Consider the following 23528-nt stretch of genomic DNA (forward strand, 5'->3'; position numbering starts at 1 on the left):
TTTGAAAGAAATACATGAAAGTTGCATATTCAGTGTTAAATCTATACAGAAAATATAACCACTGATATAAAACATGTCGACATGATTAAAATGAAATGTGAAATATGTGCATATTATTTTTAAAAATTGGTATTTAAAAAAATAATAATTTTTACACCATATTTTGCCCGAATTTCCAGTATGCAATTTCCAAATGAATCTGTCTATAATTCACTAACCTTGTCATCGCTTTGACAAATGTACACATATTATAACGAAAGGATACAATTATTTGTAAACAGTTGCTGAAATCAAATCGATTTGCTCAGATAGAACAAATTACGTGGAACAAAATCATTATGATCGGCATTTTCCCAATCCATGGAGAAAATAGAGCCCTAATGTTCGATTTCAGTAAACGCGAAAAATAGTAGATACACATTTCACTGAAATTAATAATGTGAGGATTTTTAAAGCACGTTGCAACGTTTTTGAACTTAGGGGCATATTATCAAGAACGGCGTTAACATTATCGCCGCTTTAGCGGCAGGAAACTGCCGCCTAAGTGACGATAATGAGCTTGATAATAGGCCCTTGAGAATTCCCATAGAAGCCCAAGTTCTGGTGTGAAAATGGGATTCCATGGGAATTCACAAGGGCCTATTATCAAGCCCCTTATCGCCGTTTTAGCAGCAGTTTCCTGCCGCAAAAGTGGCGATAATTTTAACTCCATTCTTGATAATATGCCCCTACATTTGGAGATCTGCATATCATATTTTGAATTTTGACTGTTCAGGAAATAATATTTGAAACAGTGTCAGGCAAATATATTTTCTATATTATTAAAACAGTTACTATCCTCAACTATTTGGTATTTGTTTTGTATGTTTTCGTGCTGAGAACAAAGCTTACATGCAGACCCACTTGCCGATTTACATTTAAAAGTACAGTCTGTGTCACAATGTGTATCCTAGTAGATAATACGATAAATGCAAAATATATATCAAACTTTAAGACTATTAGAATGCATTTTATTAATAATAATTAAAAAATGTCTTTCAAATGTCTCTCGATGTAGTATGTGCTTTGAAAGAGAGTGGAATGACAGACCAACAATTATTCCTAGTAAGGATTTTCCAAGACAAATTTAAAGCTTTCTTGGATTCTGTACTTTACCATATATGATTGGAGTAGAGTTTGGTGAGCAGAGCACTCTGTGGAAAATGCAAAGGAGTTCTCCAAACTCTCGGGGGCATATTTACAAGACAATGGCGCAGCGCAGTGCTGCAAGCAATTTTGCCTCGCCGAGCTGCATCTTAGCCTAAGTGCAAGAATGCGCCGTATTTACAAGAATACGCCGCATTCCTGTACTCACCCCTGATCCGGCACACAAACAGCAGTCGTGAGCCAACGCAGACGCCCTTGAAGGTGCAAGGGTGCCTGTGTTGCAGGGGTGAATGTTGTTGTGCAGGAATGGACACCTTCTTGCACAAAAACAATCATTAATGGCATTTTGGTCCTTCTATATGTGCTGCAGAACGCAGCACACATACAAAGAGCAAAAAACGAGGCGAAATAAAAATATTTCTCCTCATTGCGCCACCATTACACTTCCCCATGGGAAGCGTACATTTTTGGCCCTGCCTCAGATTTACGATTCCATGTAAATCTGGGGCAGTGTCACAAACTCATGGGTATTGTTGGGAACGCCCACATCAACACCCATTGTACACCCCTTTAACGCGGAAAACTACGTCAAAGGGAATAATATTTACAAGGCTGCTTTAAGCCACGCAAAGTGGCTAGGCGCTGCCGTGTAAATATGAAGCAGGGCACAGCGCTACCGGAGAATCACAAAAGGTGATGCTCCGGTGACGCTCCGGGGTCTTAAAAATGAGGCCATTGGTCTGATTGTCTTATTTAGAGCCGGATTCACTGTAAGCTTTCTGTTGACAGAGCCTCGGTTCACTTCATTGACGGAAAACTTTCTCCAACAGCCCTAAGGAGAAGGGGCCAATTGTAGGAGGTGCACTGCACATATGCCCTATTTTAGGAGCCAATGTAATATCCATTTTTTCTGTCCTGGTGGTGAGGGACAGATTTTAAAAAAAAGTGACCCTCAAACCCTAGGAGAAAACTTACAGGATGAGAGGGTCATTCGTTTTTGGTTTTTCAGAAGCAAATGCCCACATTGAGAGATTGTTCGTGAAAAAAAAAATGAAAAAAAAGTTGGGTCAATGAATGGTCATCAGAACTGTTGGTGGCTGCCCATCAATTTATTTTTACTTTGAAGGGAATCACCATGATGGCGGCTCCTTTCAAAGTGTGCTAGTGGTCATCTCTATATTGGGTGAAGGGAAGTCTCTTAGGGTGGTGGAGGTAAAGTCCACTGTCACTCTGATTGGCAGACTACCTTTTGCCAAGTCCTAAATCAAGCCTAAAATATCTTATTGGCAAATGGAAACATTGGATACTAATTGCATGCATTCTTAATAGTGGGCATCAAACAACATTTCTTTGTTGAAGTAGCATTTAGGACGTAATATTGATGGTCTTTGTACAGGTACAGATAGGAGGTTAGGTTTTATACTCTAATGCATCTGCAGATTTGTTCATACATTAATGCTACAGTTGTAGATCAGAGATTCTACGAACTTCTTGGATAATTTCCAATTTCCAATTTGTCTGCTTCAACAGGAGAGAAGCATTTTCTGCCATTTAAACCACCAGGCAATAAGGAGGCCTAGATGGGTTTGACTTTGGGACATCTTAGTCAGTTTTTATAAGAAATTGGAGTATTAGTTGGGAGGAGTGAGAAACCACCTTAAATAATGGTCACTGTCCTTGTCAGGGTGAACCACAAAAGTCACTAAGTAAACCTGTGATTGACAATCCAGTTGTTTGGCATAAAAACAGCCAGGCTTATCTTAAAGGAAATGTGCAACGTAATTATACACTACTCAAACAGTAATAAAGTGAGAATAAAACACAAGAAAAATCCCAAAGCAATCGACAATTATAGAGTAAATGTGTTAAATTGAATGACACTGACTCAGCTCTGTGGTTACTGACCCTTTCTGATTCCCTCTTTGTCTTGTCTCGCTCTTCCTCACGACACCTCGGACCTCCCAGAGTCACTTCCCACGAGCACTGGTGGGTTACCGCTGCCCTTGCCATGGTGAAGCTCTGTATCCTTTGGCACAGGCACAAATGGAGCATAGAACTACTCAGAATTGCCACTCATGAAGGTGTAGCCTATTAACTCAAAGACAACTTGGATGCCTTCGAGGTGGTATGGAGTTCCTTCCTTGCTGTGGATGGTTCGGCTCTGTCCTGATGTGGCTTCCGGGACCTGCTACTTGGAGTTCCTCTCATCCTGGATGCACACTGGTCTGCTCCCGCAGCATTTAGGTGATGGCTCCTTAAGTCTGCTTCCCTCCTTCCCATTGATGCTGCCCCCAAGTGCTTCGCAACTTCCATCCACCCCAGAGATACCCACATGCCCTTCCCTTCCCCATGGTCAGTGGCCCATTGTTGGCTGCCCCGCCTCCTGCCCCTGGGTGCTCTGTGCCATTGGTCAACTATGCTTTGATTGGGCTGGTCCCCACACCCTTGCCCTGGGCTTCGGCCCTCACTCTTTCCTACCCGGATGCCCTGTGTGTGTGGTTTCATCCCCATTGAGGTCTGTATATGCCCAGCGGCTTCCCCCGATTGTTAGCTCTATTGTTGTAAATGCTTACGGTTTGCAGGCTGTATCACATGTTTGTGTGTTGAAAACTCCAATAAAGAAACATTGCAATAAACCAATAAATAAATTGACACTAAAACAACAAAAATCTAATCAGTAGACTTGAAATTATGATTTCCTAAAGTTTAAGGTTCAAAGTAGTGTCAAATGGCATGAAACGCTAACTGCGGCTATCAGGTTGCACCAGACTGAGACAAAGCCTCAAGTTCAGGTTGACAACGATGTGACATGGGCCAAGTACAGGACCACGTGTGTCCCACTGGAAGTTTGCCTTCTGACTTAGAAGTGAGGCTGGTGCGGCTTTGCGGGGCTCTATGTTGGATCCTGTGAGGCTTTCAGTAGGGAGCATTACAGTGCAGCTCTGCAGGGCTCTGCATCACTCGCTGATGGATCGAGTGACTCCTTCAGTGAGGAGCTGCGCAGCCCTGCGGGGTTCTGCATCGCTCTTCACTGGATCTGATGAAACCTTCAGTTAGGCAGGGAGAAGTGCAATTTGACTCCAGCCAAGAGTCCATGACTTTGATGATAACACTTAAGGTCAGGACTCACTCCCACAGTGGCCAACAAAGAGAACCACATCAGGTTCAGTTTGGTCTGGTCAGCTGTGAAACAGGAAACGCTTCTGGAACTTATTGTACCACTGACGTTCACATAGAAGGTTGAGCCACCTACCCTTGGAATCACTTCTGTGATCCCGGGTTCAAGGCAAGCTGGTCCTGTCTTTCTTCGGGCTTTCAGAAAGCAGGGCAGTCCTTCTTCTGACACTTCACAGGTTCTGGAGTGTTCTATTTTCAGGTTGTGTGGTGATGGCACTTTTATGCCCAGTACCAGCCCTTTGTCGAACTCTAAACCTTGTTCTGGTCAGTTCCTCCCTTTCCTCTGTGTTTGGATCTGGCCTGGCTAGTAAACCAAAGGCAGGGGCATACCTGATGCCGGGATTTTCTGTAAGGGTGAGCCCAGGCCCAGTTGAAGTGCAATCAGGGTAGGGGCACAGCTCTTCCCTTGCTATCCTGTCAGGAAAACCCTTACCTCCACACATGTGGACCCTTTGTCCACTGTCTTTGACGAATATACATTAATTCCAGGGAGCTAGCAGGGATCAAGAAACACATGGACACAGGTAGTTTTAGGTTTAGGCAGAAAAATGCCAACTTTCTAAAATTTACATTTTCAGAATACTAGTTTAAAATCCTAATTTTAATTCCTTGAACCATTTGTCTACCTAGTCCCAAACCGAAGTAATGCATTATAAGGAATTATAAAGTAACCCAGTGCTATTCTTTGGGAGAGCAAGCCTTCCCACAGTTAAATACTACTTTGGAGATTTTTCATTGGCCGCACACAAAACACATCAAATATAGATATCCTACTTTTAAATATAATGCACCCTGCCCAATGGGCAGCTAGGCTCTGCCTTATGGGTGACATTTAAAGGTATTACAAATGAAGGTTTAGGCTCCCCAAAAAGTTTATTTTGCCAGGTCAAAATGGCAGATTTAAACTTACACTACAGGTTGCAATGGCGGCCTGAGGCATGTTTTGCAGTGGCACAATAGTTAGGAGCACAAGTCCTGAAGCCCACTTGTAGCATTTAATTAACATGCCCTAGGTACATATAGTACCACATACTAGGGACTTGCATATACATCAAATGTGCCAATTAGGTGTATGCCAATCTTACCAAGTTTAAAAGGGAGAACACTTAACTTCTGGCTAGCAGGGGTAAAGTGCATACAGTTCTTATGCCCACAAAAACAGATCTAGCTTCATAAAGGCAAACTTCTGGGGAAAGAACACACAAAAGAGGTTAATTTCTACCATGCGTGTCTCTAGTATAAAGCAGGGAGAAATCCCTACTCTCCTGGGAAATCTCATCGCTAAAGTGGAAACATCTGGAAAGACCATCAGCATTGGTGTGCTCAGTCCCAGGTCAATGTTCCATTGCAAAGTCCATTCCCTGTTGGAAGATTGACCACGTCAACAGTTTTGGATTTTTACCCTCATTTGTAATAGCCATCTGAGGAGTTTTCAGTCTGTCTGAACCCAGAAGTAAGTCCTGAACAAGTATGGCCCCAACTTTTTCAGTGGCCAGAGCTCTTCAAATGCTTTCCTCTCAATTTAACTCCACCAAGAGATTTGCGCGCTTTGGTAGTAAGCAGCACAGTGTTGAGCAGACTGGACTATTGTAATTCCCTATATTTAGGAGGCCCCCAGTACATCTTTCAGGGGCTGCAAATAGTCCAGTCTGCAGTGGCAAAACTGGTGTTGAGTCTGTGAAGTGATTCGTCCTCTAACTCCGCATTGAGGCAGATTCACTGGCTACCAATTAGGGAAAGGGTTCTTTTCAAGTCACTCTGCCAGGTGTTTCGAGCCTCTCATGTGATGGGCCCAATTCCATTACAGGAAAGATTTTCCTGTACCTTCCTCAGAGACAGCTCCGGTCCTCGGGTACCGGTTTGCTGGCAGTTAAAAAATGTAAACCCTCGCGGATGGGGGGGGAGGGCTTTCAGTGTGGTAGGGGCACAGTTATGGAACAAGCTGCCACAAATGATCAGACAGAGTGTCTCACTAACCGAATTCAGGAAAAGCCTGAAAACTTGGCTATTTCCAAAACTCTGATTCTTTTTCCACTCTTTTTCTTACCATCTAGCTAACCAAGTGTTTTGATATCTGAAGCGCCAGGATACCCGTAGGGTGGCAGTAGCGCTATACAAGCATAGATACAATACAATACAATACAATACACCTCTGTTCTATGAGAAGTATCCTCCTGCTGATGGAGTACAGGATGGGCCAAGCACTTATCATTCAGCTGTGACAAGACTGCCCCAATGTCATACTCTGAAACACCTGTCTGGGCTAGAAGTTCCTTGGGAAACTAGGCGACTTGAACAGTGCTACTGTGGACATGGCCTCTTTTAGGGCATCAAAGGCCATCTGGCACATGTTCATCAGATTACCTTCTTGTGCTGTTTCTTGAAAGTCAACTCAATTAGGAGGGCAACAATGGTGCCATATCCCTTACCAAATCTCCTAATATCTCCCGTAGTACCCAGTGAGGCTTAAGGAGGCTCTCACTTCAGTCTGTGTCTTGGGAGGCTCCCAAGCCATATTGGTCTGTATTTTGGGCTCGAGAGAATGAACCTTGCCACCACTGACTTAATGAGACAAGTACACCACTGTTCCCCGCCCTAGGTGGCACTTACTGGCCTTGATAGTCAGGCCTGCTCTTATCAAGGCCTGAAGTAACACCTGGAGGTTTCGCAGGTGGTCATCCTAGTTGGAGCTCAAAACTGCAATGTCATTCAAGTTGGCAGCACTGAGGTTTATAGCTCAACCAGGACCCAATTAAGGTGGTAGGGACATTCTTTAGTCCAAAGGACATCATTCTGAAATGGAAGTGGCCTTCTCGAGTAGAATGTTGACTCCTCCATGGCACCCTCATTCAGGACAGTCTGCCAATACCTTGACATCAAGTCAATAGTACTGAGGAATTTGATAGTCCCCAACCAACCAATTAGCTCATCAGCTCAGGGGATGGGAGGAACATCAATCTCTGTGTCTCAATTGAGGATCCTGTAATTTACACAGGACCTAAGTTCTAGAGGGCTGCCCGGTGGGGCGGCCTTGGTTACCAGCACCACTGGATTGGACCAGGGACTACAAGAGGGCTCAGTCTTCTCCAAATATATCATCTTGGGTGCATCATCCTTGATGCTGGGCCTCAGCTTGTCAGACAGCCTATATATTTTATTCATGACAGGCATGCTGTCCCCTGTGTCTAAGTCATGAGTATTCTAATCCATGAGCTCTGGGGTCAGTGAGAAGAGAGTAGTGAACTGCCCCAACAAGTGCCAACAGGCACCCTATGCTCTGGATTCAGGGTAGGGTAGAGGACAACTCCTTTCACTGACCCATCTTGTTCTTTGGAAGACAGGAGGTCGGGAAGAAGCTCACTCTCCTCCCCCTCACCATCATTGTCATCAAGACCACCTCAAAATGGACCTTGACGTGGTTTACATGTAGGACCATTAAGGGGTTCCTATATGCCTGGAAGCCCACCAGGTAAGTGAGCAGCCCTTTCTACTCTTTCACCTCATAGGGCCAGTCCACCACTCTTTTAAAGCCCAGGGCTCCACAGTCTCCATCACCCACATATTTTGGCCCGGTTGATAGTCCACCAGAGTGGCCTTCTGGTAGTACCAGTGTTACATGACTTCCTGGCTTGCCTCCAGGCTCTTAGTGGCCTCTTTCCAGAAGCGATTCAACTGAACCCAGAGGGTCATCATGTAGCTTACTACATTTTTGAGTGGGGTGGTTCTTGGGAGTTTGCTCCCATCTCTGGTTTATAAGACTGCAAGGCTCATGTACGAAGTGGAAAAACAGAAGTTCAAAGGGACTGAATCCCATCCCCTTCTGAGGCACCTCCCTGTATGCAGAGAGAAACCATGGCAAGAGGACGTCCTACTTATGCCTCAAGGGCTCAGGTAGGCCCACGATCATGCCTTTCAGGGTCTTTTTGAATCTTTCAACAAGCCTATTGGTCTGCGGGTGGTATGGAGTGGAGAACTTGTAGATTAACCCACACTCCTCCCACATGACTTCATGTGGGTAGACATGAAGTGGGTGCCCCTATCAGACAAAACCTCCTTAGGGAAACCCATATGTTGCTTAAGGCAGTCTTGGGGCCCAGAAGCCCAACAATGTTGATATCCACCCTCTCAAAGAGAGAACCAACAACAGGAAATGGAAGCAGGAGAGACTTGTGCTTTGCCCCTGACTTTCCACTGGCCTGGCAAGTCTTCTAAGATTTGCAGAATGTATCAGTTTGCATCCACATCTGTGGCTATCAGAAATGAGTGAACAGTTGGTTAAAGGTTTTGGACTGCCCAATATGTCTTGCAAGGGGAAACTCATGTGTGAACTCCAGTAGGAAGACATAATAGAACTAGGAGACCATCAACACATGGCATGACCCATACTCAAGCACCTAAGGCTCACATACAGGAGACAATTCTCCCAGGAAATGAGGTGATCACCAGAGATGTCACCAGCTGCCTGAGTCTTGTCCTGCTGCCATAGGCCTTCCAAAGCAAGGCACTCACTCTGGGTTTGCAGTACTCTTCCTGAATATTGCTCTCTCCATTTGCCATCAAGTTAACTCAGGTAGGTTTGTCAGAGCAGCAATGTCTTCCCCTGTAGATTCCACAGCGTCATCCTCAGGATCATCCTATACCTGGAGTGTGGAGACTTTCGGGGCAGATATGCCACAACTCCAGCTCTTCCTCTTCTTGGAAGGTACCTGGCCATTTTGTCAGGCTCCAGGACCCTTTGATTCCCCTGCCAGGATGCCATGGATCGTGTAGTCAGGTACACCCTCCCAGACAATCACAACATATCCAGGTGAGACCTTAGCTTCACCACTTTCTAAAGGGAATGCACCAGGCCATTCCCTAACAGCCACCAGGCATGGCAAGACTCACAGCTGCCTTCAAAGAACACAAGACCTCCCCCATTCAAAGGGAACTAGAGCCACTGGATAGTGGTTCACCTGCTTTCCTGCTGTCACAACCTGGTGGACTACAACATGGACTATCTCTTCTGATGACACCAGCTGATATCTGACAGTTGTCATACTGACTCATGTGTCCCCAGCACTATACTGGGTATTCCTGGGGTAGACCTACCAGTGAGAGTTGCCTACTGTGCTGACAGATGGGTTCCCTTTTAAACTGCCAAGGCTTGTAACACTCATGGCACTTAGGCTAGAGGTAGTTTGGGGATTTCATTCCAATAAAACAACCCTTCTTCTACTCCGTATAGGCCTAGGAATCCTTACCCTCAAACATCAATTGAGGGCCTCACCAACTTTTTTTTAAAGAGGACACAGATGATCCCCTACAGGTACCTTCTTTGATACCCAAATGCTAGTCCAGAGTTCGGCCTCATTCGCAAGCTCACTGGGCACAGTGACCTTTGAACTAATCAGACGTTGGAGCAGCTCTGCAAAGCTGAACATGTGCTGTCTCAAATGAAGATTGTACAGCCCACCATAGTCACTTACCTTACTGCCCGTCACTCATCCTTCCAGTGCCTTCTTAAAGTAATCCATCAAAACAATCCAAGACTTCTTTATAGTTTCTGAATATCCTTAAACTTCAAAGAGTACTTTCTGGGGTTAGACCATATGTTAGAAATTGGGTTTCTGGTTTTGCAGAGATAGGCAACCTGTGCAAGCAGGAACCACAATCCCAGTCAGGGTAAGTGTAGTGCACATTAAAAGTTTACCTATGCTCATCTTCTGGTAGCATTGCCTGGAGTGGTCAGACTAAGCGAAAGAGGCAATGTTCATTGGAATACACAGTAGAATTGGAATACATAGTAGAGAACTTACACCTTTGGGAAGGGAATGAACTATTGTGTTTCGCTTCCTTTCTACATACTATACAATCTAAAGCAAAAAAGTCTCCTTCCGGGAGAATAACTCCAAAAATCCCTTCTGACCTTTGTTATTTAAACATAGAAATAAATAAATTGGTTAGGGATCAGTATCTCTCCTATATCCCCGAACGCAATCAAAGGATAACTCTCTTAAGAAGAAGGAGAAATAGAATAAAAGCCAGATTAAAACAAGAGAAAGAAGATGCCCTATGGGTTAAACTCCGTGAGGCATCCAGAAGTGGGCAGGCTAAGACTTTCTGGTCATTAATCGGAGAAGGATGCGGGCAAGATCTAGACCCTTACCGATATCCCATTAATGAGCAGTCTTGGGTTGACTTCATTCAGCATTTATATAGTGGCAATGAGGTGATGTTTGACCCAGGTAAACTACAGGAGGATGTGTTACCTTATGGACCTCCGTCCGAATTGGAAATTGTTTCCGCCATTAAGGGTCTGCGTACATCCGGTGCAATGGGCCCTGATGTGGGCAGTGGCAGTGTCCCTACCGCTTTTTAACTGCGCTACCGGCGTAACTGTGAGCAAGACTGATACGCTGCTACAGCGCTGTGATCACTTTTAATTCATTTTTAAAACTTACTGAGCACTGGTGTGGAGCAGAGCGGGTCGCTGTATCCGCGCTGCTTATATCGCGCTATTGCAGGAATTATACCCTAGGACTGGCCGCATTCCATAGTCTGTTCTGCTGAGGCACCCGGAAGCAGACAGACAGCCACAAGAACCTATCAGAAGGCGCTGGACTCGCCCTTCCCTCCCGCCTCGTTCTGACGCCGGTGGTTAGCGCAGTTTGTGCAGAGGGCGTGGAGGGTCCGAGCCAGCTGCTTCCTGGAGTCCACCTGCAGCGCTCTAGTTGTTGGGACGCTGGGGGGGATATAAGGCGGATGTGTTGTAGGCAGCGCAGCGGACGAGCGCAGCGGGCGCGACGAAGGCGCGCCGGAGTTGCGCCTGAGTTAAGCCCGTCTGCGCCCGTCCGCGGCCGATTGCGGCCCAGGGCCAGAACCCCTGGCCCTCCTGCAGCACATATTCGCTGGAGTCGAGAGGATCTTCTTCTCCTCCGCCGTGACCATCTGGGACCTTGCTTACAAAGCATGGAGGCAGGTAACAGCGCGGGCTGCAACCACTGCAGTTTCACCTTTTGCACAGGGGAAACTAAAATCAGTGCCCGACACCCCCTGATGTGTGGCCTGCTGAACGTACGCTCTTTACGGAAGCACTGCCTTGATATCCATGACCTCCTTGCCGGGAAGCAATGGGACCTACTTTTCCTTACGGAAACATGGTTGGATCTGGATTCCATGCCAGAAATCATCGAAGCCATCCCAGAGGGTTATTGTCTGCAAAGACTAGACAGAATAAGAGGGAGAGGGGGGGGCATAGCCATAGTGGCTAAACAGGAATATCAATGTCAGCTGGTGCGTACGAACATTGAGGGTAGTGAAGCGGGTGCCTTTTCTATCATGATAAATGGCAATTCCACCTTAAAAGGCCTTTTGATTTATCGCCCGCCTGGCCCTCCCACAGCCTTTATTGAGAAACTAGTGGAGGATGTCACTGAAGCTGCATTAAGCACGGATAAATATCTAGTCCTGGGTGATCTAAACTTACATTTAGACACCCCGACGGACAAGGCAGCAAATGATCTCTGTCTTACAATGGCTAGCTTGCAGTTCGAACAGAAGGTACAACACCCTACCCATAACTTGGGTCACCTTCTTGATCCAGTTTTCGCAAACTGGAATCGAGTGGAAGCTCAGACCCCAGTCCCCATCCCATGGTCGGATCACCATCTCATTCCATTCACCATTGGGAGTCAGGAACCTGCTCCGATCGATCCTCCTGCTGACAAACACCCTAGGCGGAGATGGGCAGCTTTCTCCCAAACTCTATTCAATCAGGCATTAATTGCGAAAGGTCATCCCGGTGGTGTGGGCGTGGAAGATATTAATTCCAACCTTGACCGACGTATTACGGAGGCCCTGGACCTGGTGGCTCCACTTGGTGCGGCCAAAATGGGGGGTCGGGCTCAAAGATCTGCTCGCTGGTTCAATGAGGACATGCGGGTGGCTAAAGCAGCGTGCAAAAGGGCCGAAAGGCAATGGAGGATTGCCTATTCCACCTCCGCCAAAGCAGAGTAAATAGACTGTAGGCGTAGCTATCATAAGTTGCTACGAAAGGGCAAATCAGTGTACTTCTGCACTAAGATTGAAGAAGCCGAACATTCCACCAAAGAACTCTTCTCAATCTACAAATCTATTGCTGTAGGGAAGCCTGCTGTGTGGCCCACGAAGCTCTGCACTACGGAGGGTTGCGACCGTATTGCAGAGTTTTTTGCTAATAAGGTCATCAACATTTACAATTCCTTTCCTCAGCGGGCTAATAACTGTCTCCCACGTGGGGAGGGTGCTAAAAATAAAGGAGAACGACAGCTCATCTCCTTTACCACCCCGCCTACAAACGATCTTATCCGTATCTGTGGGTCAATAAAATCTGGCTCCCCAAGAGACTCGACGACTCCCAGTCGACTCAAGGGCAGTCTGCAAGTACTTGAACCCTATGTCCGCCATCTACTTGATTCCTCCTTTCAGTCCCAGAGTGTCCCCAAAGCTTGGAAGCAAGCAATTGTACTTCCCCTGCAAAAAAAAGCCAATGTGAATTTTGAGAAATTTGACAACCTCCGCCCCATCTCCCTCCTGCCGTACATGGCTAAAGTAGCGGAAAAAATAGCCAACGTGCAACTCATGCAGTTTGTAGAGGAGGCCTCGCTACTCCACAACTCGCAATTTGGCTTCCGTCCCCGTCATTCGACGGAATCGGCACTTCTTGTGGCGGTTGAAGCACTTCGGCAGGGTGTGGATGAGGGCCAAACCATGGCCTTGATCTTGCTCGATCTAAGCGCAGCATTCGACACTGTAGCATATGCCACCTTGCTACAGTGTCTGAATGAAGGTGGTGTCACTGGCGCTGCGCTTGGCTGGATCAAGTCCTTCCTGTCTGACAGGTGCTTCCGGGTCAGGCTGGGTGAATGCTATTCGAGGGAGATTGAGTTGGGCCAGGGCGTGCCTCAGGGTTCGTCCCTGAGCCCAACCCTATTTAATATCTACGTCTCCCACCTAGCGGCCATCGTGGAGGAACACGGCCTTCGCCTAGTGTCCTACGCCAACGACACGCAGTTGGTCGTCTCCCTATCGCGTGCCCCCGGTCTTGCAGCGGACATCTTCAGGAACTGCATGCAAGACCTTGCAGCCTGGATGTCCGCAAACTGTTTAAAGCTGAACGGTAGCAAGACTGAGGTGTTAGTGGTGGGGGGCGGACCGTCTGCGTGGTCGTCGGCGTGGTGGCCTCCCTGCTTGGGGGAGGTCCCCATTCCTTGCCTAGAGGCCAGGAACCTTGGCGTGTGGCTGGATAAAGATCTTGCCTTTGGCCCCCAGGTAAGCCGGGTGACGGGGACGTGTTTCGGTGTCCTAAGAGCTTTAAGGAAAGTCTTAGACCTGCTTCCCATTTCTGCTCGAAGGACCCTGGTGCACGCCCTGGTCACCTCGCGCCTTGACTATGGGAATCTGCTGTATCTGGGGGCCACGGGCAAGGTCATGGGTCGCCTCTAGGTGCTACAAAATGCCGCAGCGCGGCTTGTGCTCAGGCTCCCCAGGAGGTCGCCATCCAAACCCGCCCTTCAGGCTCTCCATTGGCTTCCTATGGAGAAGAGGGTTGAGTTCAAGGCCCTCTCAACATGCCATCGCATTCTGAGTGGCAAAGCTCCTGTACCACTTCAGAGTCTGGTAACCCAATATGAGCCCACTCGCAACCTACGGTCCTCTCAGACTGGGCTACTAAGAGTACCCAGAGTAAGGAAGGCACGAATGGGAGGGAGATCTTTCAGACATCTAGCCCCCAGATGCTGGAATGTCTTACCACCAGAACTGCGTCTTGAACCATCGGAAATCGTATTCAGGAAAAAGCTCAAAACTCACCTTTTTAGCAGGTAGCCTTAGAGGGAGGGGGAGACAGCAACCACTCACTTATCATAGCGCGGGGACACGCCAGTGGCGTCACCAGGCGCTCTACAAATGCCCTATAATAATAATAATAATAATGTGCCCAATCTCTGTGCTAAAATCTCATAGTATCTTATGGGGAAAAATTTTACATCCAGTCTTTAGACTCTGCTTTACCAAAGGCACTGTTCTGCATTCTTGGAAAGGAAGTTTATTGGTTCCCCTCTTTAAAAAGGGGGCAAGAGATTCACCTCAAAACTACCGACAAATTGCCCTTCTAGATGCCATCGGTAAGGTTTTCGCTAAATGTTTACTTAATTCTCTAAATGACTGGGTATCCTCGACAGAAATACTACCACTTGAGCAGACCGGCTTCAGAAAACAACATGGTACCCTAGACAATCTTACCGCACTCCAGGTTTTGACAGAAAAATATATCAAAGTCCGTGGAGGAGGTGTATATGGTGCTTTTATTGACTTCTCTATGGCCTTTGATAAGGTGGACAGATCTCTGCTGTGGAGGAAGTTATTTGATCTAGGGATGCCCTCAAGTTTATTACGGTTAGTTATTGCCCTACATACAGACACTTGGTGCAGAGTATTAATGGGAGGGGAGAGAGGTCTATCTAGGGTTATTCCCACGATTAATGGACTTAAACAAGGCTGCCTTTTGGCGCCCCTTCTGTTCTCATTATACATAGCTGATCTCCCCCAGGCCTTATTGCTATCCAGCAATGGCATTGCTCCAGTTTTAGGGGGAACTCCATTAGTATGTCTAATGTATGCGGATGATATTTTAATTTTGGACCTTACTCCAAAAGGTTTGAATGGTCGCCTATACGCCTTGAATACATACGCTGAGACCCATTTCCTAAAAATAAACATTTCAAAAAGTAAAATAATGTGTTTCCGGGGAAGGAAAAAACCCAAATATGACAATTATCATTGGTCTGTTGGGGGTGAAAGACTAGAAGTAGTGAAATCCTATCCTTTCCTCGGAAAAGTTGTCACGAGTAGTTTAAGTGACACAGCTCATATTGAGAACAATAGCAGGAAAGCTCTTGTTCAAGGGAAGAGCCTTGTTTCTCTCTATAAGGCGACAGGCAGAAGGCACTTCTCCATATTGCTCGAGGTATTCCGAGCAAAAATCCCCGCATCCCTCACATATGGACTAGAAACAGTGGATATGACAAGTTGGAATTTTTGGGATTCTACTGAAGGCAAAATATTACGCAACCTTACCTCTGTAAGTACAGCGAATTCTACGTCCTCTCTGAGACTGGAATTCGGCTTACGTAGTTCCTGGGCCCAGGCAGTTGCGAGTGTGGTACGTTGGGTTTTTTACCTAGCCAAAGGAATGCCGGGTACGTTGAGACATCTCATAATAAATGAACTTTTAGGTACCTTTAATGTTTATTCTTCAATTGTAAGGAACTTTCGACAGGCAGTTGTATTATTACAGTTAGATGAATTAGATCTTTTCTCACTTTCCGCAGTCCAATTGAAGTCGATATTAAAGTCGGCTTCTTGGGAGCTAGGCTATAGAATAGACAGAGGGGCGAGTAAATTGAAGAGAGGAATGTTTCTTACCAATAACTTTTGTCAAATGAAAAGACCTCAGCTATACATATCCTGGAATCTCCCCCATGGAGTCCGGAGATTTACCCTATTGCTAAGGCATAATTTACTTCCTTTGAATTGTCTTCTGTCTAAATGGTATGGCCGCTCCGATATTTGCGATTTTTGTAATTTAAATTCCCAGGACATGTATCATGTCATTTTTGTCTGTCCGGCACTCATGGTTTTTAGACGCAAATGGTTAAGACCTATGTATCTTCAAATGGGTATCTTTACAGCCTCTGATTTTATTGAAGCAATGTTCAACCCTCCAAATGAAATGTTTTGCTTTAAATTGTTTTATTATTTTAAATGTTTCTTGCCGCTATATTGATAAATTGATATCATGTATTTTTTTGTTTAATGGAATTTTATTGCCTTTTTCTGTTTGTTGAATTATTATGTGGACCTCAATTGAGTTCCGTTATCATAAATAAATAATCTTGGTTAAACTTGGCAATGTTCAAAGTAATTTTGCACACACACACATACACAGTAACACAGTGAAAAACACCACAAAAGTACTCCACACCAGTTTAGAAAAAAAGCCAATATTTATCTGCGTACAACAAGATCAAAACCACAAAAAATCCAACATACACAAGTCAAGGTATGAATTTTGGAAGAGTAAATTAAAATAAAGTAGAAATCAAAAGCTCCAACTGGGGCTATCTGGTTGTGCTTGACCGGGGCAAATCCAAACGCTCAGTCTGACCACGATGGTTCGCAGGCTGGATACAGGAGTAATGCAGACCAGCTGACAGTACCTTGCATTGCGACAAAGCTTGGAGACGAAGCGTTGAAAAACGGAGGTGTCGCTGGCAAAAGCGATGCGGCAGTTTCGAAGTCGGGCAATGTTGTTGATGCGTCGATGTCAAGAGCGCCATGCATCAGGCCGAGGTGTCGATGCCGAATTGCTGGGTTGTAGGTGATGTGATGGTGCGATGCCACGCAGGGCAAGAAATGCGTGGGAGTTGGGGATGGTGCATAGCAGACATTGGCAATGCGGTGTCCCCGACTCACGCAGTAGTGGTGATTCAGAGGCGCTGAGTCGGCAAAGTTGGGCTGCATTGTAAGCCGAGGTTGTTGCGTTGTGCAGTCGGCGAGCGGGATCCACGCCTTTGGTGCAAGTAGCAGCGATGCGTTGATATTGCAGAGAAATACACCAGTTCTAATCAATGGTTTGGTGACTTTGCATTGCTTTCTTAGGTTGCAGCACCAAACACTCAGTTCAAAGGGCCAGGACTGGATTTGGCACCACATGACAGAGCAGGACTCACATCAGAGGAGCCCGGGTGCTGGTAGCAAGATGCAGGTGAAGTCTTTGATATCCCTGAGACTTCAGAAACATGACCAAACCCAACAAGCCCTTGGAAAACTCTTGAGATGCAGGATGTAGAGTCAAGTACAGTCCTCTCACTCCCAGGCCACAAGCAGCAGGCAGCAGGCCAACACAGCAAAGCAAGCAGCAAAGTGTCAGTCCCTCCTGACAGCACAATAGCTCTTCTTCATGGCAGAATGTCCTAGTCCAGAAGTGTTTTAGTATATGATGTCAGAGGGGTGAGCAGTCAAAATATCGAAATTTTTATATCGACCTACACTAATATCGAGTTTTTAATATCGTAGGGACAGAATATCGAAGTCAAGAATATCGTTGACCAGAATATCGACTGAAAGGTAAGTAATATCGATTTATTTCATATCAAAGTAAGTAATATCGAAGTAAATATTATCGTTAGCAAAAATATTGTTGTAAATATTATCGATTTTTTCTAGTGTTATGTATTTAGTATGTATTTTATATGTATGTTTAATTTTTTTTAAATGTTTTTTTCATTATTTTTAAATATATGTATTAAATGTTTAGAAAGAGTAATTTTTTAAAACTTTTTATGCATTTTAGTATTAGAGCAGGTTGTGGCTTTATAGGGGAAGTAATTTATTATAATTAAATAATAAATATGTTTTTATTGATTGTTAATTTATTGTTAATTAATTATTAATTGGTAATTAGTTTCTATTAGTTGGTTAATTTATAATTATATTAATTATAATTAATGTATATACATTTTTAGTTATTGGTATTGTTAATTAATTTATTGTAATTTAATTAGCCGTTTAATCATTTTTTAATAATTGATTAATTGATAATTAAATTATTATGTTATTTTTAATGGGTAGCGGGTTGAAGAGTGTATAGGGGAATAGGGTGGGAAGTTATTTAAATATAATTAATCAATTAATATGTTTTATTTATTGTTATTGAATATTAATTTATTGTTAATTAATTGCTAATTACTTTTTATTAGTTGCTTAATTTAAAATTATAATAATTATAATTAATTTATAATTATTTTTCATTTTTTGTTATAGGCAATTAAATTATTGTTAATTCATTTTTAATTGGTAATTCATTTTTATTAATTGATAATTAAATTTGATGAGCCAAATACAGCAACAATTTAATAGTACTATCTCTGCAACCTTGCTCTGTGTCGGAAGTGATAAGGAGATCGTCAACATACTGCACCAATACATTACCTGTAGGAAGCGAAAGGGAATCCAATTAACTCTTTAAAGCTTGACTGTAAATACTTAGACTCTTAGTATAGCCCTGAGGAGCTTGACAGAACCTAAAGCTTCTTACAGCTAGTGTGAACCCAAACAGATATCTGCTATCAGGATGATTAGGAATGCTGAAGAACGCATTTTTCAAATCAATGAAAGAAAATAATTTAGCAGTGGAAGGAATCATTGTCAAAAGTGTAGTAATTTCCAGGACCACTCGACACCGAGGAATTACTATTTTGTTAACTTCGCGCAAATCAATCAAGAAATGATAAACATCTTCATGATCATCAGGGGAACCGGAGGGTGTGCGTTTAAGAATCAGAAGAATGGGACTATTACAAATATTGGCAGACGTCACCTCAACCACTCCCTTCTAGATCAAGTCCTGAATAATTTGCACTAAGGCTCGCGCTCCTGCCTGTGGTATTTTATACTGAGGAAAACAGCATTCTCTTTAACCTGAATCGATACCGGCGGAATATGCAGCAGTCCCACATCTGCATCACCTGTCGCCCATAAAGTGGATGGTATGTCAGCAAATTCAGCAGGAGGAGGGAGAGACAGGCACTGTCTAGTACTCGCATTTGGGCCCATCGTCATATAAACACCTTCCGGGGAACAATAAATAGTAGCGTGCAAATCAAATTTTCACCACAATTAGATGTCAACAAAAATGGAGAATCTACAGTGAAAGGACCAATAGTCAATGCAAGGGGTCTTGAAATGTGGCTCACAACGGGTACACCAGAAATACCTACAGAAACATTATTATGGCCAGACAGAGCCACCCCACGGACCATACTATGAGAAACAGAACTTTTTGTTGCACCTATGTCCACCAAAAATTCCTTAGTTGAACCTTGCAGTTCCGCTGTTGCATAAGGTCCACGCTGGTCTACAGGTATCAGAACTGGTCCCTCACTCTGTCCCTGGCTATCCTAGCTGTAAGACATTCCTGTCACTTCCTCCCTATCATAATCATCATGACAGTACTATCCATCACGAGGATCGTCAAAGTAATTATTATCAGAACGACCCTGTTCGGCTGCAGCGTTCTGAGCTCCATCAGCCCGCCAGCTCCACGACCCTGTCCATGAGAACCTTGTCCTCTAGGGACCGCCACCTTCTGCAAAAGAGCAGGGCACTCGCTACGCCAGTGACCCTCTTCCTTACAAGAGGCACACTGATCCGCCCCAAAGGCGGGCAGGACCACCAGGTCCTCTGTCATTCTCTCTAAAAGCTTGCTGCAACAACACCTTCCTTTTGAAATCTTTATGGTTTTTCTCTGTCCTTTCTTTCTCCTCATTGTCTTGATGTTCATAATATTGAGCCATATTCAGAATAACAGAAGGGGAAGAGGAGAACCAGGGACTCTCAGAAGCCTGCAGTCGAGTCACAATTTCAGGAAGCAAATTAGAGACAAATCTATTAACAAACAACCGAACACCTCCCTCAATAGACATATCCTGGCCACTATTATCCAAAAACGTATCCTCAAACGGAGTGAAAAAATCAGACACCCTCTCATCTTTCTTCTGGTTACAAGCTGACAATTTATCCCAATCTACTTTTCTTGGCGGAATAAGAGATTGCATATACTTAATAATGCGTCCTGGCAACGCTAACATTTCCGCTCGGGGCTTGTCACCTGATTTCCTCACCTGGTCTCAGCTTTAATTTGATCCCAAGTACCACCCAACTCTGGAACATGATCTTGGGTATGGACCTGCCTCCAAATATCAACCGGAACAAGAAGTCCAAAAAACATTTCAATATCAGCGAGAGTCATTACCGCCGAGAAAGCAGCTTCAGTCAATTCCTTACGATGAGCAGTAGGATTTTTGCTAGGATCGGGCGAATGAGTCTTAAGGGACAAAACCTCACTTCTTTTCCACAGAGTATAAACCCATTACTCTTGAAAGTGGGCTGCCACTGCCGCTCGAGTAACATTACCACACTGGTCTGATAACTCCGGTATCTCGGGATGATATATGGGATGCACTTCTCTCATTGGAAACTGGGACATGGCTGTAGGACTCTCATCATGCAACCTGCCCCTATCGGCAACCAATGTGGTTACTAAAAACTTGACCTGGGTCCATACTGTTAGTGTACACACGATCAGATATACAAACCAATATCTGTTTATTCAGTTACACTCAGAGTGGAGCCCAGTCTGCCCAATCACTTAGGAGTGCTGTAGAGGGACTGGCATCATCAAGCATGAAGTTACATTATGTAAATTTCAGAACCAACGAAGGCATGCCCATAATGACATTTTCCAAACAGATGCAGTAAAACAGTGAAGTACAAAAAAATAAGTTTTGATTCTGGGGCCGGACACAGACTATCTACCAGTCAAGGTCATTCTGCCCATGCCCACCACTAGACAAGTGGGGGAAAGTTTCTATCTGCCGAGAAAGCTATGCGCTATTAAGAACAGCCTTTTCTTGGAAATGACAAAGTATACGTATCGATTGTAACTCAAAAAGGTGCCGACACATAAAATGTCGCCGGGAATGCTAACATACATGAAATAATGCTTAAGTAGGATTTTTCTATTCCAACATGTGCCTAGCCCCACATTGGATCCGGTAATGCTTTCAGTTAGGAGCTGTGAAGCCCGGTGCTGACGGTCTCTGTATCACTCCGCCTTGGATCTGGTGATACATTTTGTGAGGGGCTACTCTACTCTGCGGGACTCTGCGCGCTCTACATTGGATCAGGTGAAACCCTCAGTTAGACAGGGAGCAGTGCACTCTGACTACAACTAAGGGTCCAAAACCACAAGGATGACACTTGGGTGTCAGGGCTCACTCCCACAGAGGCCAACAGATAGGGCCAGGTCAGGTCCAGTTGAGTCTGGTCAGCTGAGAAGCAGGAAAAGCCTCTGGAGCTTGTTATATTGTCATAGTTCACATAGGAGGTCATCCAACTGGCCCTTGGAGACACATCTGGGTTCCTGGGTATAAGGCAAGCAGGTCCAGTCTTCCTTCAATGTTTTCGACAGGAGGACAGTCCTTCCTCTGATTCTTTACAGGTCCAAGAGTTTTTTGATTTCAGGTTCTGGGGATGGCACTTTCATACCCAGTGCCAACCTGTGGGTTGGGGACATCCCTTTGTCTAGGTTTAAAACTGATTCTGGTCAGTTCCTTCCTTTCCTCTGAGTTTGGCTCCAGTGTGGGTAGTGAAACAAAGACAGGGGCAGGCCTGATGTCAGTTCTTCTGTGTGGTCCAAGGAAGGCCCCTTCAAAGTCTAATCAGAGCAGGGGCATAGCTCCTATCCACCTATCCTGTCAAAAAGTGTGTCACCACTCCACACCTCGACTCTTTGTCCACAGTCTGGGAGGGAAATGGAGCTTACTCCAGGAAGCCAGCAGATTCAGGGAACACACGGACACTGGCAGAATGGTAGATTTGGGTTTAGGTAGAAAAATGCGACTTTCTAAAAGTGTTCTCTCCATATAGTAATTTGAAATCTGACTTGACCGCTAGCTTGTCCAAATCTTAAGTATGCATTATAAGGAGTTATAATGCAACCCAGTGCTTTTCTATGCTAGATCAATTCTTGTTGTAGTGACAAATATCTTTGGAGATTTTTCACTGTCTGGACATGCAAAATAATAAATATATCCATCCTACCTCTTAAATACTATTCAACCTGCTCTAGGGGCATTTAGAGCCTGCCTTAGGGGGTGACATAGTATTGTAGAGGAAGGTTTAAACCTGGCAAATGGTTTATTTTGCCAGGTCGAAATGGCAGCTATAAGATGCACTAAATGCTGCAATAGCAGGTCTGAGACATGTTTTGCAGTGCTACTTTAGTTGGTGGCATGAGCATTTAATTTACAGGTCTTAGGTACTTATAGTGCCAGACACTAGGGTCTTATAAGTAAATTTAATGTGCCATTTAGGTATAAGTCAATTTTTCAATTTTTAAATTGGAGCACACAAGCACTTTAGCAATGGTTAGAAGGGATAAAGTGCACAGAGTCCTAATGCCAATAAATGTGGGTTCAGCTTTAGAAGGCAAAAATCTGGAGGAAAACCACACAAAGGATGGCCATTTCTTACTTTTTTGCTATATAAAGCACTGAATGAATAGAGGCAAAGCCGTTCTCATCCATGACACAAAGCATGTTTTGTGAAAACTAAAATTAACCAGAAATGAATAGTAAACACCTCTCAAACAGGAAAAAATAGAACACATATGCTCTTTGCTATTCTGAGTGTCAGAAAATATGGTAGCCACAGATCAAGAAAAAGTGTCAGTTTTCGGTTCTCTTCATACAGTTTCCCAAATTTTCCCATGCAGGAAAAAATTCATGAAGGATATACAATCTGAAAAAATAGCAAAATAACAATAAGTAATATCGGGCAAAAAAACTTCAGTGACAACGGCACCCTGGTAAGGTAATACAAATTTAGATAATGCACTTCTGATCAATAGTTGTCTCTGAGTGTTCTCTGCATCACCCCACACAAAGTCGTGCATATATCTGACTGTTTGACATGTTACAACAGTGCAGAATACATGTGTCAAGCAAAAAAAACTTCACATTGAAGAACAAATGAGCAGGTATCCATTCCAAAAGCTGACAGAACATTGCAAGTAATGTTACAAGGGTATGAAAGAAAATCGAGCAATATATGAAGGTAATCCTGATTCACAATGGCGGGTCATTGATTCATTTTTATAAAGGCCAACCCTTTTGTTTCAGTCTACTATTGTGAAATTAACTGCATGTAGGCTTCAGCTTATATTTTAAGCCGTACAACTGACTTCTTCCATTTTGTCACTTTCTAAGTGGTGCCTGTCTGAAGATGCTCTCACATTTTCGAGAATTACATGACATCTATTACTAGACAATACAAACTGAGTCCATTTCGCTAATTTGATATTAAAGGATATTGCAAGCACATCTATCTGATATGCCTATTTTGCATGACAAGGAATATAGTGCCTCATTTATGAGCCCCTTGCGCTGCCGGAACATCGCTTTTTGTGACTTTCTGAGGCACAGGATCCTGCTCCATATTTATGAGGCAGCACAAAGCCACTTTTTTGGGCTTAATACCACCTCGTAAATATCGTTCAAAGCGTTAAAGGGGCATGCAATGGGTGTTGCTGGGGGCGTTCCCAGCAACATCCATGGATTTTC

The 23528-nt window shown here is 44.4% G+C and overlaps 1 protein-coding gene across 2 annotated transcripts in view; it reads right to left on the reverse strand.

Moving 5' to 3' along the window:
• The window catches only part of MMRN1 (multimerin 1), a 286257-nt gene that overhangs the window by 38795 nt on the left and 223934 nt on the right, over positions 1 to 23528 (reverse strand). The gene's annotated exons all lie outside the window — the stretch shown is intronic.

This window comes from Lissotriton helveticus, chromosome 2_1, assembly GCF_964261635.1.
Source record: "Lissotriton helveticus chromosome 2_1, aLisHel1.1, whole genome shotgun sequence".
NCBI lineage: Eukaryota > Metazoa > Chordata > Amphibia > Caudata > Salamandridae > Lissotriton > Lissotriton helveticus.